This window comes from Mchenga conophoros, linkage group LG17, assembly GCF_057382185.1.
Source record: "Mchenga conophoros isolate Kocher_MC1m ecotype Shallow Benthic linkage group LG17, M_conophoros_male_GT1.1, whole genome shotgun sequence".
Classification (NCBI taxonomy): Eukaryota; Metazoa; Chordata; class Actinopteri; order Cichliformes; family Cichlidae; genus Mchenga; species Mchenga conophoros.
In genome coordinates, this window is record NC_140542.1 from 35,999,609 (window position 1) to 36,012,013 (window position 12,405).

The 12,405-nt window shown below is 42.7% G+C and overlaps 1 protein-coding gene across 3 annotated transcripts in view; it reads right to left on the reverse strand.

Annotated features, from left to right (window-relative positions):
• The window catches only part of LOC146555844 (chemokine-like protein TAFA-5), a 175,304-nt gene that overhangs the window by 114,093 nt on the left and 48,806 nt on the right, over positions 1-12,405 (reverse strand). Inside the window, exon 1 of one of the 3 annotated variants that reach the window (XR_014889108.1) lies at positions 5,959-6,924. The exons of the other annotated variants lie outside the window; for them this stretch is intronic. The gene's annotated coding sequence lies outside the window, so the exon portion shown is untranslated. Of the gene's footprint in view, positions 1-5,958; positions 6,925-12,405 lie in introns of those variants that run through there. 3 annotated transcript variants of the gene reach the window in all.

The following is a 12,405-nucleotide window of genomic DNA, read 5'->3' on the forward strand; positions in this document are numbered from 1 at the left end:
CTCTCTCCCACCAGCTGACAAGTCGATAGACAAATGGCTCTGCTTGCCTCTAACCTCTCAAACTACTGGCCCTCCTTCTTCTTGTCCTACTCCTCAGTTTGGGTGTCTACTGCCAAACACTCCACCATTTACTTTCATTTTATGCGCGTGCAAATGCACCCATGATTAATTTATACAGCCGAGCTCTATCAGATCGAAGTGACCAGGAGACATTCTGGACGAGGTTTTAATCAAAGATGCAGCCACAGTTATTTAAACTGCTCAGCTCCTTTATGCTGTTTGCCACTTTTTACAGCCAAGAGGAGCACAACCTAACAATCTGTGCTCTGTGGCTTCCTGATCTGTGCCACAATTTAATATGTGTGACACACTTTTTTTTAAATCACCATCATCTTTATTACACTAATGTGCTTGGAAGATGTCGCATTGCATGTCCTTGCTGATCCAAGGTTTTACAGAATAGCTCAAATCTATGTCTTCAAGCTTGGTTTGGTAGGGCCTTGGGGAGTTTTACACGGCACTTCATGGGTGGAAGGGCACGAATGAAGTGTGTAAGGGTGATGACTTTCTGACATCGCTATTTCCAAAGGCCGCTGAGTGTTTCCAGTAAAAAATAACGGAACCCTAGGAGGATCCCCACAGCCAGCTTTTTATTAGAAAAGCCAACGCCAATCGTCCCACAGCTCTGCCAAAAGGCAATCAATAGGACTTTTGGAAAACTGGGTGCAATAGTGCACACTTTTTACTGTCCCACAATCAATAGGAACTGTGAAGAACAGTGCCATGAGCAAACACACAAACAGATGAAAAGTGGCCCTGGACACAAGGCACAAGGGGCTTGTTTGGGACCAGGCTTAGATTACCTTGAAAAAACCACCACAGGCTTCTGCTGCAACTGTGATTGACTCACAGAAGTGATTTAATTAACAAACCCCTTAACTAATGAATCAATTAAGCAATTGATTAATGCGTGCCACCCCTATGGATTACAGCTGATACTGACCATTAAAGATAAATTGTGTTCAATTTAGAGCAGTTTACAGCAGATTACATTCAGACAGACTTTTACCTACGTACCCCTTGGCTGTGAGGGATTTGAAATCACCGAGGATTTGCCAAGTAAAACACGGTGATTGTGACATTGCTTCTGTATGCTGAAGGAGTATTACTGCAGCATTAAATACATGCATATTATCTTTATCTCAGTTGAGTCCTAAAGCTGTGCTGCAGGGCTAAGTTCCCTAAAATCCTTCCTTTCTGCAGATTAATAATAGATGCTTAAAAAAAGGAAGAAATACTTAATGACTGCACCTCTGCTGCTGGATCTCAAAATCACATTCGAGTGGGAGCTCGTGCAGCAGTTCGCCCTGGCCTCCACTCTAATTAGACCATCGGCAGGTTTTAGATGCAGGTGATAGCTGGAAAAGCGGCTACGCCTCTTAAAGGCCGTGCCTAGCACGCATTGTGCATTCTGCTACAGTGGCACAAACAGAATTAATATTCAGATGGAGAAATGAGACACGACATCCGCAGATGGCACGACGAAATTGAATACTTGTACTGAAATCTCTGCAGTGATAGGAGGAAACTGGAGGACAAAATAGTACGAAAAGTGGAGGGAAAAATAATAACTGCCGATATAAACAGCAGTTGTGGAGCAGATCTTTAGTATGTTACATAACCATCTACTGTTTGACAACTCTGGCACATAAAACCGATCACGCTAGGATTTCTTTTAGTCATGCAATCAGTTTAATTTGAGCAAAAGAGCTCGACGTAAGAGACAGCGATGTCCTGTGTTTCAGGCAGTGACGTGAGTTTTGAGCACATAACCCCCGACTGCAGACTCCCGGTTTGTTCATATGTTTATTATTACACTATTACACCCTCTCTTTTTCATCTGGTGTCCTAAGTGACAGGGCTCCCCTTCCTTCATGGGCCACGTGCGTGCATGACACTGCGAGTTTGCCACCACTTGACCCGAATCTGCCTGAGGCTGCTCCGAGCTGAGCCTCCACAGCACAGGATGTCATTCTAATCCACATCTTTTTGTTTGGAAAAAAAAGAGGATACCCTGCACTGTGCTTTTTAGAGCACCTGCTGTAAATGATTTTGGTTGTCTGACATTGAGTGCAGTGCATTCACACAGACACACACACACTGTATATCTGTCACTTTGGTCCATTATGGCTCACTCTGTGGTTTTACCTGAAGATCAATAACTGCAGTTGTTAGGCAGCCTGGTGGTCTGTCTGAGGGAGGTGGAGGACGGAGAGAGGCCACTGGGCTGTGCAGACATGAGGTTTTTGGGAGTGCTTCACCTACTCAGCTCCTCAGTGTCACAGAGACGTTTAATATTTCATCTTTTCAAGACGTATTAATTTAAAAAAAAAATTAAATAAAAATAAATGGTTCATGTGGGTATGCTTGCAAACGAATGCGCATCTAAGATCATTCCAATCAGAGGTCTCAAACATAAGGTCCGGGGACCAGAATTGGCCAACCTGACGCACATCTTTGGAAAATGCGACATCAATTTCTGAATTTCATAGCTTTCATAGTTTTTCCCTCCTTGTGAAGATCCACTGCCATTCATACTACACCAAGGCACTTAAGTGATAGATAAGCAATAACAGTTAAAATGCAGAAAAGTTCCTGTTTTTTTTCACTGTGTGCTGCAGATTTTTTGTTTTTACAATGAAGCCACAGAAAAAGCAAAAGGATAGGACATTTTTTGCCAATTAATGTGAAGTACTCTCTTATACCTGTAATAACCATACATTTTTCTGCAATTTTATAAATTCATGCTGACAAACTTCTTTCATTTAGCACTGCAGCATTTCTTTATCATGTAGAAAACCACACAATGAAAGCTACTGTTAAAACTGCACTTCTTCATATGTTTTTAATTAAATGGAATTAAATGATGTGTAATCAAACATCTTTCTCCTGACAGACGCTGGTTTGGCCAACTTGAAATCAGAGTGGGATGCATGTGTCCCACGATGCTTATAAGTTTTGGGAAAACAACCTTCTATATGGCGCCATCCATGACATAGTTACAACGATGAGAAAATGCAAACTAATCATTCAAGATTATTCAAATTTGTCTTTAAGGTTTTATTGACTCTTAAAGCATCCTCATGAACACTTGAGAGAATTTTCAATAAAGCCACTAAGCTGCGTTCTGGTACACCTTCACAATGTTACTCCAATATTGAGAGCGAACAGGCCACTGGTGTTTTAAAGATGCTGCTCTTTTTAGCTTTAAAAGCACACCAAAGATATAACCGTAGCATATTATGCAGGCCATTTTATTACAGTGACTAACGCGTTATTTCCAGAACAAAACCTTTCACGTGCCTCGATGGTCCCAGACTCGCCGGGGGATTTCTGCACCAGGAGCTGTTCTGCGAACCTGTCGGACCCTCTATTGCCATGTGACAAATATCTCAGCCAATAAAGAGCGAAACGGGATTCACTTCATTGTGTGAATTATTGAAGTGGACAGTGTGAGAAATTTATGGCCCAAAATTCATCCACATTCCGAGCGCATAATACGTTTCCAATCCCAAACCCAAGCCTCTCTGCGAGCCGAGATCCTGTGCCACATTATGCAAGAGGGCTGACGCAACGGGGTGTACAACCCCCCAACCTCAAATGCATATTTCTGCTCATAGTGTGTTCAGCTTCCTAACAAGCTGACACAGAGCTGACGTATTCTTTCTCCATGAGCCCAAATCACCATCTTCAATCTGTAGTTTGCAAGCTCACAATCACTGATATGAAAATAACTCTCTTGTTGACAGGCTACCTTAAATAATATACCACCTGCATGCACATCTGTACCGCCAGCTTCAGCGTCCTCACGCACTGAAGCACAGAGGAGGCGATCAATCCGGCACATGATAGAGAGGAGACTAAAAATACTTCTCCACCCCCCCACCCCCCTGCTTTCTTTTGTTCTAATTCACACTAAAAGATGGTAGTGTTGGACAACCCCAATGTTCTTAATGAAAGAATATGCAGGCTGAGACTAAACGGCCTCTGTTCTTTTTTAGGTCCCTTGTGCATGCCTTTCATTATCCTCATTCCCAAAAGACTGTCGCTAATGCACTCCTTTGAATTCATTTTATCAGTTCGTATTATTAGGCCTCAGAGCAGGGTTTGACCTTGGCCATTCTTGTAGCCTAAAGTGAGCATATTCTCACCACTTCTCTCCCTCCGTCTCTCTGTGCCACATTTCAATAAAGCCCAAACCGAAATTAAATGTGGCCTCTTGCCAGAGAGTGACCAGCAGACTTCTCCCCCCCGAAAACTTACGTAAAAGCTATTCTGTGTCAAGTTAGAAAGCACAGAAAAACACGGGCTTAAGGGAACAACACCTCAGCGTAAAAAGCACAACATGATACCGGCAAACAACTCGGCAGTGAAGGTCAAAAATATTGTCTTGCCAGTCAACAAGCTCAACAATGCTGATGGCCCGAATCTAATAAGATCCCATCGCATCAACACGGCCGCAAGCAGCACTTTTTTGTACTGTTAGGTGGCCACACAATCCTCTTTTTGACCTCTCTGTAAGGCCAGTGTGCCACAGTAAATTAAAACTACAAAGGGTGGCTTTGGGACATGTGCCAGTACAGAATCCTCAACTCCCCTTGCTTCAAATTTTTTGGCTGACAGACCTATTTCTCACCCCTCGCTCCCTTTACTTCACTATGGCTGGACATACTCCTACCCAGAAGCAGTCATGGACTCACCACGGTGAGGGAAGTGCTTGCTACTGCTTGACCCGAATATCTGCCCAGGGCTGGAGGCAGCGAGGGCATGGCGAGCCATTCCAAGCCTTCGCTTTTCAACAATCACCACAAAGGAAAACTCGTGACCGTTCCTAAGTGCCAAACAGACCCTGCTCGCCCCGGGGTATACATGTGTAAGGGTAGTATTAAGAGCTGTTTTACGTGCCAGCTTTATGCAGTGCAGTAATTCCCCCAGCTTACACCATTTGACTTTCATAAGGAGTTTGAGCAGTAAGTGTGCTCAACCTCTGCATGAAAGTCTCCCCGCAGACAGATGTGATTTGTGTATATCGCGGTGTACTGTAGGTGGAATTAATGACCGGTTACACGGAACAATCTCCCACGCTGAGACATCGGCTAAGTTGTGATTCATTAAAGCATTAACAGCTGAATGTCAGCAAATGGAACTCAATTAATTAGCACCCCCCCCCCCCTCCCAAAAAAAACCCCAGCTGCACCAACTTCCCACAATGCAGCCATATCTGCAGGCTGTGCATCCAGACAGCATGTCAGCAATGACAGACACACAGCAGCCAGAGCAACAGAGAAGCTGAGAGTTGTGTGACCGAGGGTCTGCATTGGAATTGTACCCGACTTTCGACTCCAAGAAAGGAGGTCTGAAAACACAATATAAAGGCGAATGGAACGACATTAGAACCGCTTGACCTCAATGTTACCCTAAAGCTAGACTCTAGTGCCATCTATTGAAAACGCTTACAACAAATCAGTATCTCCATTCAGTCAACTGCTTTTGGTGGTACTTTTTTTCACCCCCTCTTCCTTGAGCACAATTCTTCCTTCTCCTCTGGCATTCAATACTGGTTAATCGAACATATTCGGGTTGATTACTTGTTGATGAGCAGAGATGCAGAAATGCAGGTGGGATAGGAATCACAGCAGCGCTTGTGCGCCTCATGAATTTGCTTTTGTGCAAACTGGATTGGATTCTTCTTTCTTTTTTTCTGTATCGGAGCCACTTAAGAAAATTGGATATTTGATCATGTTTGAATATGTATATATACATATTTGTATTATTATTATTTTATTTTTATTATTTTTTTATTTTTTTGCGGAAAACTTCACATAAACTACACGGCAGAGGATAGCTCGGTAACAGATCAGATTGAGGGGGTAAATCGGTGGAGTTCGGTGTGATTACCTTCTTTGAGCAGGCGGGAGTGGATAAGGAGAATGAGAAAGCAGCAGATCGCTGCTCCGGTCAGTGCCCACGCAACTCTGAGCAGCTGCATCCTGGCGTGGGAAGGTTTTGTGGCGGACCGAGACAGCCGTGCAAGCGGGAGAGAGAGATAGACGCACACTCCACCTCAGCTCACAGACACGCACTGACTCATATTCTGTTGGCCATGGAATGCAGCTTTCGTGCAAATAAAAAAAAAATAAATAAATAAATAATGAAAAAAAATCCCCACTTGATAGTCCGCTTTAGATGTGACACAGAAGGAAGGAGGAGGAGGATGGGATTCCGCAAAAATAAGCGCGCTCGCTTCGTCGCCGGTGCGTCAGAGTGATTTCCAAACAGAGGGGTGATTAACCCCAAATCACAGCCTGAGCGGCTGGCATCTTTCCTCACACCACTTCTTCTGCTTCTTTTGCTCCTTCAGGGGTCTCTCGCCGGCTTCACGGGAGTGTCGGTCACGACGGGTACGGGAGAGCGGGCTGCACCCCTCGGTGTGTCTCCGTCTATGAGTGCGCACGGCGGTCCACGGCGATGCGGCGCGCAGATGATGATCACCGCTCTCCGCTGCATGTTACGCACATCTCTCCCACTGCCTGAGAGACAGAGGCGAACACTGCCAACCAAGTCGCTTCACAGCCTCTCTCTCTGTCTCTCTCTCGTTTTCCCCCTCTCTCTCTCTCCCTCTCTCTCTCTCTCTCCCTCTCTCTCTCTCTCTCTCTCTCTCTGTCGCGCTGTCTCTTTCTCTCACTTTTTCGCCATATCGCTCGGCCGATCCGTCACTTTCTCTCTACCCCCCGCCCCCACTCTACCTCTCAATCCCCGACCCCCTATTCCTCCAGTCCAGTGCAACTCTTGGCATTTTACGCACGAGAACGATACAGTTTCATAAACTATGCATCTCCAGGATATTCCCCGTTCTGAAAACACCCCCATTCAAAATCTAAGATTAAGAGGCGCTGTGGTCAGCAATCCCCCCCCCCCCCCCCCCTGCCTTCTCTGCTCAGGTTCTTCCCATCAACCTTCCCATGCATCCTCCCATCAATCATGTAGCAGATTAATAAGAAACAGTTGCGGCCAGGCATGTGGGAACATCTTACTTTCTGTCCCTCATACGTGATTCACTGTTCCCCCCCCCCCCCCCTCCCCCCTCCCCTCTGCTTAGCTCCAGGTTACGTCACAACTCTCCAAATAATCTCCTCGGGGTACAAAGCAGGAGACATGGTAGTGCTCTAAGAAAAAAAAGACGCTAGCCTCCACGAATAAATAAATAAATAATAGTGATCCGAGGATATTTTCTGGCTAATGAAGAAATTTAAAAGTGCTGATTTTAGTTTTGGAGCCTGTACAAATCTTTTTCTTCTTCTTCTTCTTCTTCTTCTTCTTCTTCTTCTTCTTCTTCTTCTTCTTTTTTTTAAATGCACAGGAAATTAGTCGAACCATATTAGTCGAACCTTTTAGATATTGGAACAGGCAACAGGTTTGGCTAGTTGGCTCAGCCTCGTGTTTTTTTTTTTATTAATCATTCACCGCCCCCCACATACCCAACAGCAAACCTATGACAGGTGCAGCCTAAATTTCCTCTGATTAAAACAATCTAAACAGCTGATACTGTTGCAATTTCTTAACAAAAAATACATTTAGTGCTCTTTTCATCATTCGAGCTTTGAATGGGTATCATGATCACGGGAATGAAAGCAATCCAGCTGGAGGAGGACCAAGGCTGAATGGCCACACAATGGCACGTGTAATCCTTTACCCTAACCCCCTCTGCACGGCACAAAAAGCACTGCCATTGTTTCAGTTCGTGTGTTGTCGCATTCTGCTTTTCGAGGCTCGACCGATGTGGGACTTGCCGAGTGATGTGAAATGTGAAATAAATATTCATTCATTTATTTATCCACTGAAGTTTATTCTGCCATTTGGGAGAGAGCGTGGCCAGTCTGCACACAATAACCCATATGGCCGCTCAAGTGATCACAGCATCTGAAAGCAGCGTCTCCTCCTTGGGGTGATTGTACGTTCCGTTCCCTGCATCTGTGTATTTATAATTGAATCACAATGATACGGCGGGAGAAGTGACAGTGCCACTCAAACCAGAAAACCGTTATTCCAGTGTCAATAAGGTTGGCCCCTGCAGTTACTGCTACTAATTAGCTGATAACAGTCTCCGTTGGCTGAAATGTGTGCCAGACTCTCTGTGTGTGTCTTACCACACGCGTGTTTTTCTTTCCCTACACCTCCCAGCCTCGTCAACTGAAGCCGTGATCCATCCATCTACTCCATGGAAAGCAATTAACAGAGACTTGACCTCGACATGGATTTGGGCTGAGGAGGCCGAATGTGTGCCCATGACTGTGTGGGTGTACAAAGCCGCCATTGTCATCGGCGGACTCTACAAGTCTATACTTCCTGGAAAGAGCAAAAGTGGCTAAATCTAACTGTGTGTCAAGTTTGACAGCTGGATGTTCCGAGACAGAGTGATGGTTTGATCTGTCAGAGGAAACCAATTACAGCTGTTCACGAGGTTGCCATCTTTATGCAACCCTGAGATCTCGCCTCACACGTTTGAACCACACGCACCAACATCCACCATATGTACAGCGCTAAGAACAGCTTCTTTTTTCTTTTCTTTTTTTTCACTACCAGTTTAAGGTGGCACCAGCAATTTGCGTAACTGTGAGTAAATATTTAGAACATGAAAAGAATTCAGCTGCGCAGCTTTCACATCAACCAACAATTAGGCTTTTGTGTTATTTATAAAGTAGAAATGTGCTTCTCCACAAACTCTGGAGCGAGCAGCCGAGGCTTGAGCTCACTCACTCATCACGGAACAGCATCTGCAGGCAGTGCATCCATTTGTACAGTGCGTACAGTAACTCAAATAAAACAGCGACAATGTTGATGGAGTTCTGCTTCCTTCACATGTCTATCCCTTTTTTCAATTTTTTCTGTCGAGTTTTCTAAAACCCCAAGAGTTACAGGAGTTTATGAATATATAAAGCAGTTCAAGTAAGTTTTCACATGTACAATTATATTTAGGCTACTCATGGTTAATGTTGTATTATGTGAGATATCTTCGTCTAGTCAGAGATGCTGTTTTCATTAGCGCGCAGAAGCTGTGCTGGATCCTAGGTAAAGCTCTACTTTCCACGTTTTAAAAATCCTATGGCACATGGACATCGATGCCAGCAGTGATTGTGTTCATTTTCCAAACATCGCTGCAGCATATCTGCCAGAAAACAACCTGGATTAAGATCTGCTAAAACACCTGACGCCCGTGGTGAGGGAGGGCGTATTTTAAACATTGTGCAAGGATATGACAAGATTTTTTTAGGCTTAAAAAAAAAGAAAAGAAATATGCATATGATCTCTTACACAGATGTCATTGTCATTCAAACTGCACCTTTTATCTCCAGGACTTATTGTAAACAATAGTGTTAGCGGAGGAGAGAGATATTTAAGTCAAAGGCTAATGTTTTGTTGACCCGTCCATCTACCCCAGAGGAAACAGCTACTGCAAAACTGATATTTTATTCTGTATTGTTTTTCCTTTTTCTTCTGGCCTAGAAAACGTTGCACATTTAAAAAAGCAAAATTACCATAAAGCTTTGTAATAAAACACACTAAACCGATATGAGCAAATATAGTATATTATCTTTGTCTCCAACAGAAAAGCATTCAAAGGCACAAGCTAATTTATAGTATACATGATTATTACTTACTAATGAGCTTACTGCCAGGGGTTTCACACTATGCTTAGCAGTTCTCCTATAATTAAAAAAATATACTTAATACACTCACATATAGACATTTATACACAGACAGAGTATAAACTGTAAGGATCACTATCTTGTGTAACAGTTTCATCTCTGAACTTTAACTTTGTCACCCAGCACACAGGGTCTCATTTTTTTTTGTTGCGCTACTTCCTTAGGGATCAACTGTTCTGTCTAGACACTATTATAAATCCCTGTTAGGCAGTTTCTTGCATTATATGCAACTTCTTTTCTATATTACAAAGAGATAGCAAAAATATTTTGAGATAAGTTTTGGAATACTGAAATCTCCTTTTTTTTGTAAATTATTAAACAATTTCCTTCCTCTCTATCCTCACATCACCCACCTACACTGCTGCCACGTCTCCTCTCTCACTTTCTCCTTCTCTATATTGCCACCTCCTCACTGCTATGCTTTTCCTTGCCAAGAGCCAGGAGAGGCGTTACTTGCTTTGTCCTCTGTACAGGTCAATGGCTGTATGCCAAACAGAGCCCATGCCAATAAAAGCCATGAGTAATGGGCTAAAACTTCTACATTCGCTGTGTTTCCCATTATTTCCCATGGCCAATAAATCTGAAGAAGGGCTTAATCAGAGGGAAAAGCTGGAACATACGGCCCATGCCCAGTAGGGTGTTCAACACAAGGATTCTTACAGTTTAATCAGAGATAAAAGTTGAGGTGGCAGCCACCAATAAGGCTTTGCTTGTGACCCACTTTGTCTTCTGACAGGTGGAGCCATTATTGTTTCGGGAGATGAACACACTGCTGCTGTCATGCAACAAAGCTGCCTCTGGGCCTCTGAGATCAGGTCGAGTCTTAATAGAGTCCCCGAAGAACCTAATAGACAGGTAATTGAATAAATGTTGCAAAATTCATGAATTGCTCAGTGAAAAACCAAAGTTTCAAGGCAGAATAGGGCAGTCTAATATGTCTGTCAGCATTTTAAACAGCATGCCAACCAAAAGTGACAGAGCCAAAAAAGATTCTTGCTGAAAAGAGGATATCTTTCTACACAGTCACTAGGATGGTTATCATTATTATTCACAATTACATAGCTATGCTGTAACACCTTATTCATAGCATGGCACATCAATCCCACTTGCACACTTACACTACAAAGGAACATAATTTGTTAGCTGTGGTTAACAGGGTAACACTGTAGATATACAGTATGAAAAGCCTTCATTTTAAAAAGCTGGCACAAACCATTCCTCCAACTCTGGAGAGACCTGAACAAAAGCTTTCTAGCTTGGATACAGGAAGGGAAAATACACTATCGGCAAACAAAATGCTAGCTTTTCAGACTAGCTTCTTAGGTGTTTTGCTTTAACTGTTGGGTTTGCTTGTATTCTGCAAAACCTATCCATCTATCTATCGATGAAAATTCTGCTCTTGGCCAACATATTAAACCATAAAAACTGCACTTCATGGATCACTCAGTGTGTGACAATGTGCGATTGATTGATTGATTGATTGATTGATTGATTGATTGGAACACATTTCTCCATGGACATGAGTGTGAATGGATGAACAAGGCTTGAAGTGTAAAAAAGTTGGAGTGGTCATCAAGACTAGAAAAGCACCATATAAATTCCTGCTCGAGATGGACTGGAGGGCTCCTCACATGTTTTGGAATCAGACACAGCTTTTCCAAAGAAACAAAAATCACCCTATAATGAAAAAGCACTTTTAAGATTTTGTTCAAATAAAAACAGAAAAGCCGCTACGTGTTTCACATTGCTTACTGTCAGTCACACTGACACTTGGGGAAAGAATCCAACCATCTATCAAGAAGTTACCTGTGAAAAGACCCCACCTTAGATATCTGTCCTGTTTTTGTCTTAATATTTGTGAAGCATTCGTTAGGGAGATGTCAATTAATTTTCCACACCATGAAGTTTGTGTGTTTTTAGTAAATATGTCTAATTTCACTCATTATGCAACTCATGAGGATATCCAAACATCTGAGGTATAAAAAAAAATACTTTAATTACTTTTCCTTTTCTAATTCACTTCTGTACTTGGAGAACACACTCCTTGCTGAGCCTAATAAAAAAAAAACTCTTTTAGTGGTTTACAGAGCATGCACATTTTTTTTGAGCGTTTTGTCAAGGTTTTCTGCCTACTTTCCATTGCAGTCAATAATTGAGTAACCTGACAGGAGTATTTTATTCAGCTGCACATTTTTTAGTCATTGCATGTATTGCTTCTCTTAGAATTTCATCTCTTTAGGAGCTTTTATGAAGACAGTATGCAAAGAAAATGAGCCACGTTCGACCCACATAGAAATCATTATATGTTGTAATGTGATACAGGAAATGGCATATTGATGGTTTAATCTAAACATCTTAAACGTTTAACATGATTTTAATTAGAAACGATGTCACCCACACAACTAAGTTTTAACAGTATTCATGATTAAAACTCACGCACAACATATTTAATTAAGTTGTGTTACCGGAAGCCTGACATAGTGATGGACTCATTCTCTTGAGGCCTCTACTAAGCTTCTTACATTTCCTGTAATGAGATGAGAAAAACAGGCAACGAAAAGGTATCTCTATTGTCACCTCCTCCCAGTTGTTCCCGGTCAGATCCAGGTGTAATTCTGGTTCATCCAGCTGTGTGTGT